The sequence below is a fragment of the Labeo rohita genome, chromosome 5 (assembly GCF_022985175.1).
Source record: "Labeo rohita strain BAU-BD-2019 chromosome 5, IGBB_LRoh.1.0, whole genome shotgun sequence".
NCBI lineage: Eukaryota > Metazoa > Chordata > Actinopteri > Cypriniformes > Cyprinidae > Labeo > Labeo rohita.
This window is the reverse complement of record NC_066873.1, coordinates 40484012-40492318: the sequence shown is the minus strand read 5'-3', so window position 1 is coordinate 40492318 and position 8307 is coordinate 40484012. Positions and strand designations below refer to the sequence as shown.

At 33.0% G+C, this 8307-nt stretch overlaps 1 long non-coding RNA gene across 1 annotated transcript; it reads right to left on the bottom strand.

Annotated features, from left to right (window-relative positions):
* Positions 1–1594: 1594 nt before the first annotated feature.
* On the bottom strand, positions 1595–7416 carry LOC127165722 (uncharacterized). The gene is made up of 3 exons (XR_007827808.1): positions 7276–7416; positions 6939–7065; positions 1595–1665 (listed from the first exon to the last, which is right to left on the bottom strand). It is a non-coding gene; the product is annotated as an uncharacterized LOC127165722 (long non-coding RNA).
* Positions 7417–8307: the final 891 nt, after the last annotated feature.

The window sequence follows — 8307 nt, the reverse complement described above, 5'->3', positions numbered from 1 at the left end:
AATGACACTGTTCAAAAGTTTACATACACTTGATTCATAATACTGTGTTGTTACCTAATGTTTCCCACAAATTCTTTGGTTTTTCAGCATGTTTGTGTATTTGAACCCTTTCCAACAATGACTGTATGATTTTAAGATCCATCTTTTCACACTGAGGACAACTGAAGGACTCATATGCAACTATTACAGAAGGTTCAAACGCTCACTGATGCTTCAGAAGAAAAAACGATGCATTAAGAGCCGGGGGTAAAAACTTTTGGATTTTGAAGATCATGGTAAATTGAACTTATTTTGTCTTCTGGGAAACATGTATCTTCTGTAGCTTCTGAAGGGCAGTACTAAATAAAAAATATATATGATACTTAGGTTAAATAAGAAATTTACACATTCTGTTTAAAGGTTTACACCCCTGGCTCTTTTTCTTCTAAAGCATCAGTGAGCGTTTGAACCTTCTGTAATAGCTGCATGAGTCCCTCAGCTGTCCTCAGTGTGAAAAGATGAATCTTAAATCATACAATCATTGTTGGAAAGGGTTCAAATACACAGAAATGCTGAAAAACCAAAGAATCTGTGGGAACTGAAGGGCTTTTCTGAAGAACAGCAGACAGTTTAACTGTTCAGGACAAACAAGGGACTCATTAACAACTATCACTAAGCAAAAACACACAGCTGTGGATCATTCAGGTAACAGCAAAGTATTAAGAATCAAGTGTATGTAAACTTTTGAACAGGGTCATTTTTATAAATTCAACTATTATTTTCTCTTGTGGACTACATGTAAACAACATTTATGTGAAATATCTAATTTAGGTCAGTACTAAAAAAATACGTTTTGTATGATCCCTTTTATTTTGGTAAAATTTTGCAGATGTAAACTTTTCACCTCAACTGTATGTATTACATTGCATTGGTATTTTCAAGCTTAGCTTGACAAGACGTGTTGCACCAGATTTTATGTCAGATGACTTGAATTTTTGTCTTGAGTTGTATGAATGATCTTTTTAGTTCTTTTTGGAGCTACACGCCTTTATTACATTAAAAAATAGCCACTTTTTATGGATTTGGAACGACATGAGGGCAGGTAAACAATGACAGGACTTTCATTTTTGGGTAAACCATTTAAAAATTAATAAATATTCCTTTAAATCATGAAGTCATGAAACAAACATGGCGTTCGACATTCAGTGAACCAGTTTGACCTCGGCACACATCGTAAACAGTGAAATACTGCCAAGCAGAAACAATGTCTCTACATCCCTGTCCTTATGCTGTATATCTCTCTATATAACCAGCGATCCCTCACTGGATCTCAGCGTGAGGGATTTGCCATAGACCAGAGACAGATGTGTCGTGCCCTGTCCTCTCTTCCTCTCACTCTCTTCCCAGAGTCTATTTGTTTAGCAGGATTACAGCCTGTCATCTCCGGGGACGGCGGTCGCGGTGCAGAGCGTTCGGCTCTTAAAGGGCCGGCGCGCAGGCAGGCGGTCGAACCGAAGGGGCCGTTCACATAACCAGTGTGTCTCCGAATGGACTCCCACCGCGCTTGGCTCGGCGGGACCCCAATTCTCTCCCAGCCAGAGTGTTTCTCAACAGGCCTGAATGGAAAATGGATGTTGATTTGATCCAGAGCGTGCGATGACACCTCTGACACAGTCCTTGTGGGCTCTGTGATAAATATTTAAAGAGCGAGAGAAAGAAATGTTTGATTGGAAAGAGAAAGAATTATGTGGAGAAATGCTCGCTGACTAAAAACGGAGGGGGATCGTGAGTGGGTGTGCGTTCGGAGGAAAGATGGAAGGCAAATGGCAGTCTACACGCTGCGCTGATTAGATATTCCTTTTGAAGGTAGGTGTGGTGTCAGGTTTGCTTTGAGAGGCTTTTCTACTCTTGATGTTTCTGGGGTAACAAAGATGTGTCGAAGAAGCATTCGGTGATGTGAAGACTTTGTTACTCGCTTTCCTTTGGCACTTTGCAGGCAGCTGGCTGCTAATTTATTGAGCGCTGATGTTTGGCATCTTGTGGGCAGACGTGTTTGACTAACATTTTCTGCTAAGGAGGGTTCACAACATCTTTATTTTCACACGACACGCACGTGCACGAGCACTTTTTGATGCACTGTGAAGACTGTAAGGGAATATGTAAGAACTAACAGAAATCACTCAAAAAAATAAAAATGTCCAGTAAAAACTATTTAATTGCATAATTTACCCAAAATTAACATTATTTCATTATTTACTTGACCGAATGCTTTTATTTTTCTCTAAAAAACAATAGGAGATTTTTTTAATGAATTTATACAGAATGCCCTCCATCCTCCAATAAGGAAATGAAAAACACACTATACGCTAAAAAGTGGCCCATACAACTCAAGACATATGATAGCTACAAAGCACAGACCAAATTTAAGTCATTGTTATTTATGTGTCCTGAACGCCAGTACTAAAATGCAATCCAATATTTGAAAAAAAATCCAATATTTGCTGTTAATAGTACTGTTAAAAGTCACTTTTGCTCACCAATGCTGCATCTATTTGATCAACAATACAGTAAATATTATGAAATATTTTTACAATTTCAGTTTTATCATCCATACTCCAGTTTTTAGTGTTACATGATCCTTCAGAAATCATTCTAATATGCTGATTTGCTGTGCAAGAAACATTTGTTATTATTCTTAAATGCTGAAATCAGTTGTGCTGCTTAATTTTTTTTTTTTTTTTTTTGTGGAAACCATGATATAGCTTTTTTTCTGGATTCTTTGATGAATAATAAGATGTTTCACATAAAAGATGTTTACATATAGTCCAAAAGAAAAAATAATAGTTGAATTTATATAAATTACCCTGTTCAAAAGTTTACATACACTAAATTCTTAATACTGTGCTGTTACCTGAGTGATCCACAGCTGTTTTTTTTGTTTTGTTTTTTTGAACCCTTTCCAACAATGACTATATGATTTTGAGATCCATCTTTTCACACTGAGGACAACTGAGGGACTCATATGTAACTATTACAGAAGGTTTAAATGCTCACTGATGCTTCCAAAGGAAAAACGATGCATTAAGAGCCAGGGGGTGAAAACTTTTGGAATTTTAAGATAAGGGTAAATTAAACTTATTTTGTCTTTTGGGAAACATGTAAGTATCTTCTGAAGAGCAGTACTAAATGAAAAAAAAAATATGATTTTTAGGAAAAATAAGAAAAATTTACACATCTTTATTCTTTTTAAAAGTTTACACCCCTGGCTCTTAATGCACTGTGTTTCCTTCTGAAGCATCAGTGAGTGTTTGTACCTTCTGTAATAGTTGTATATGAGTCCCTCAGTTGTCCTCAGTGTGAAAAGATGGATCTTAAAATCATGCAGTCATTGTTGGAAAGGGTTCAAATACATAAAAATGCTGAAAAACCATAGAATTTGTGGGACCTAAAGGTTTTTCTGAAGAACAGCAGGCAGTTTAGCTGTTAAGAACAAATAAGGGACTCGTGAACACCAAAAGAAAAAAAAAAAAAAACAGCTGTGGATTATTCAGGTAACACAGTTCTCTTGTGGACTATATGTAAACATTTTTTTTTTATGTGAAATATCTTATTCAGGTCAGTACTAAATAAAAAATAACATGCATTTTTTTATGATCCCTCTTATTTTGGTCAAATAATTAACATTTTGCAAGGTGTATGTAAACTTTTGACCTCAGCTGTAAATTCAGTCCGTTATGATCTTACAGTCAAGGAGAGGATTTCAATCTACAAAGTCTACATTTTTGAGGTGTTTTGTCAAACACACACACAAAAATGTAAGGCAGAACTTAATTTTGTCCATTGGGAATTGACTGGATCATTGCTCTTTGCTAATTGCTGCGATCTCATGTGAGGGATAGGTTGCTGGAGGGAAAGAATTATTGCATTTATCTATAGGACAGAGAAGGAACGTAATTAAGACAGACTCCTGCTGGATTCAAACATTTTGCCTATACATAGGCTACTATAAGCATCATCACTCAGTATGTCAGAGCACATGACATTCATATCAATTTCCAATATATCTGTGTTGGCATGATTAAAGTCTCTTTGGAGTAACCTAATTTCCAACAAAAATTATTCATATAATCCCAATGCTAATGGATTAATTAAATTTACAAGGAATGCATGAAATAAAATTAACTTTAAAGAATTGTGTCGAATTAGCTCATTTTAATTAACCAAACTGGCCAAGCAGCAAAAATCCATTTTTCTAGTCAATGTGGATAGAAGCATCTTTACATCATGTGACCCTGCTCTAACTTCCTGTTTTTGTACTTTATTGACACTGTTCAGACTGTGTGAATCGCACAGCTGAAGGATGCGTTCGGGGAGAGAACTGACCGCATAACCATCTGCCATGGAGCATTTCGCTGCTTGTTTTGGCCCATCTGCATTCACAACACTTTGAGATCACATGGCGTCTCATAATAGACTGCATCTTCATATCCCTTAACACCCATAATTTTCCATAATGCGCCCGCGGTTGGAGACATATTTGTGTCCATGCATACCTATTAGAATGCATGCACGACTATATGTCTTAAAGCCATTTCCTTATTATATGTCAAGTCTGTGCAAAACTATGCTTGGAGTTTGCATGCAAAAGTAGTACAATTGTAATAAATAATAATATCTGAATATTAGCATAGATGCATGCACTTACAAAGTATGTATTGAGCATGCATGCATATTTGTGCTGTTTACAGTATGTATCTGCCTGTGCATGCTTAATGTAATGTGTATGTGTGTACTGGAATCAATGCTTGTGGTGTAAGTACCAGTAATCACTACGGGTGAATGTAAATGCTTCATATATTTTCTGACTGAGTTACCCGAGGCAGAAAACAGTAGGTCATGCATGCATACTCTCTCTCTCTCTCTCTCTCTCTCCCTCTGTGTCGCACACACTCACACACTCCAAAACTGAAAGGCGCATTGTAAATGTCAGTACACTAAGTTGGAAAAGCCCCAAGCTTTACACCAACTGATTTTTGTTTAAAAACGTTCTATAAATGGCCTATTTGTGAAATCAGTTAGAAGAAATTATATCCAATTAGCCAGCACTATCACCATTCTGCTCACATTATACGAGTTAATGTAACAAGCAAAAATGATATTCTACAGGTGGAGCAGGTATGCCAGAATAGTTATCATAAAATGTTGGCCACAAGCAATTTACCTTCATAATGTCCTGTAATTAACGAATAAAACACATTAGGACCACCAAAAAATTTAAATGGTACACTTTATTTTGCCTCAAGATTTTTATTGCTTTTTCTCTGGTATTAAAGATATTTATTGAACTGCATCGCTCAATATTGTGTAAAAGAATATTTATTTGTGCATATATATATATATATATATATATATATATATATATATATATATATATATATGAAAACGGTAAAATGGTAAATAAAAGTGCTGTCAGACAATTAATCGCATCCAAAATAAAAGTTTTTGTTTATTTTCTATATGTGTGTGTACTATGTATATTTATTATGTATAAATGTGTATATATAATATAAATTATATAAATTATATAATAAAATAAAATAAAAATAAAATAAAAATAAAAATATATACTGTGTGTGTGTGTATATATATATATATATATATATATATATATATACACACACTTAATAAATATACACAGTATACACACATATTATGTAAACAAAATTTATTTTGGATGTGATTAATCATTTTACACCACTAAAATATATATATATGTTTCTCTGTGTGTAGAAAAACAAAAAATGTAATTAAATCAATTAAAAATAATATATTTGTATTAGTTTTTAATTCTATAGATCTTTTATATTCTAATCATAACAAATGTTTAATTTTACATGCTTATTTTCTATATTTGTACATTTAGATTACCTTTGCTTTAATCGAATGCTTACACTTTTTTTTAATAAACACATAAATACAGTTTAAATAAGTTGGTCTAAATGTAATCTTAACCAAATCTCAAAATCCATTTTTCAAACTGCACATTATAATATTGTGATGCCTAAATTCACCTCTAAATTCAGCATTTAAAAAGATTTATACAGTTTTCAGGGTTCATTTATCTAGACAAATGGCAGGCCTATAGAATATGAAAAATAATTCTCAGACAGAATGTTAATATCAGTGCACTGCTTCATTATAAAACATCCCTCATCATCCCTGACTCCATTACCTCCCAACCCTGCGCTCCCACAACCCGCATATGTAAGGTGAACACCTACAATCCCCCAGTTTAGCACTCTGCGCGGACACTACAGGGCCCTTTTTTTGTTTGCATGGACGTGCATGTATGCATGTTTGTTTAATACATCCCTGGGAGTCTGCCTCCTTTTAAACCCCATGCATCTCCTTTGTGCACCTCGTCGCTCATGCCAGCTGCTCTCTAAAAGCCACAGGAGTTCCCGTAGTTTCCACGCTTTAATTAGCCTCGGAGGGTCAACACACCTTCAGGTGCTATAGCGTGCACACACACACACGTGCACACATACGCAATTTTCTTCTCAGCAAAATCAGCTGTAATTCAGCTTTATATGGAATCCCAGCAGGCTCTATATTCATACTTTAATGAATTAAGGTCAGGGGGGTAGTAAAGGGAAATAATGACCAAATATGGCCTCCTCATCTCCCTCGTCTACATGTGCATTTGAATGAGAGGGTGCAGGCAAAGGCGACATTATAGTGCCTATTTTTAATTGTGAGCTTGTGCCTCCCTCCTCTCAATGTTTCTAGATTTCAAACATCAGCAAAACACCTCGTCTGCACCCAGCCCCACACACATATACTCCAGCTGGAGAACCTGCTAATTGGCATTTTGGCTGGGTATGAAAAGGCTTGCACAAATACAAATTTTTACTTGTCAACTAGTTTCCAACAAATTTAGTTGACTTGTCCGTGTTTACCTCATGTAAATGCCTCACAAACACTGTAAAGCATCATCTGCCTTTGCTGTTTCTGGTCCAATGCTGTGCTGATGGATGTCTATCCAGTTCAGATGAAAACATGTTTATATCCATTATAAGATTCACACTAAAAAAAAAAAAATGCTGCTAAGTAAACAGATTTAGACACTGTCAAAAACAACATTTTTTAAAAAGCAAATAAATTTTGAATTAAGTTTATTTTTCTGTCCACATAGGCACCGACTAACCTCGCTATCATGTTATATTTATGTTGCAAAATGTCAGTGGAGAAAAATAAAAAAAATAAACTTATTTCAATCAATGCAATCTATAATACCTAGACAACGTTGGCATTCCTAGTCATCTCAAGGGCACTTAGCAACTGCTTGGTACAGCATCCTTGTAAGTAGACAATTTCACATTTTTCCTCATAAATCCACAGAAGCTTCTGAGCCAATCACCTGGAAAAGTAATAAGAAATGAGTGAATGTATGAATGAATAAATGTTACTGCATTATATATTTAAAATGTTTTAGATATATCTACAAATATAACAATATAATAACAAAATAAAAATATGACTAGTTTAATGATCAACTAAATGAATTGTAAAAAATATTTAAAATTATATATATATATATATATATATATTTTATTAAATTAGGCAGTTTGTTTATATATATATATATATATAAACAAACTGCCTAATTTAATTTAAAAAAAATAATAATATTAAAAATGTTGTAATATTATACATTTTATAATGCCGCAAAATATTTAAATATCTAATCTAATAATAAAAAATATTTATGTTAAATGTTTCATAATATAATAATGATCTATTTTTTTTTTATAATAATGTGTGTGTGTGTGTGTGTGTATAAACTGCCTAATTCTAATAATAAAAATGATACATTTGTAATATTATATATTAGTAATATTATAAATATATAATATATAACATCTGAACTCTTCATATATATATATATATATATATATATATCAAATTAATTAATATAAAAAAATCAATTAATTAAAATAATTTACTTATAAATAAAATAAAAATAAATTATTTATATATATTAGTGTGTGTCTGTGTGTGTGTGTGTGTGTGTATATATATATATATATATATATGTGTGTGTGTGTGTGTGTGTGTGTGTATAAAATGCTTAATTTTAATAATAAAAATAAAAATAATACATTTATTATTTTATTTATTTTTTATATTATATATTAGTAATAATATATTTTATAATACAGTAAAATATCTAAAAATCCAATCTAATAATAAAAAATATAATTTTAAATATATTGTTCTATAATATAATATAATATGATACAATATAATTTCTTTTATCACTGACTC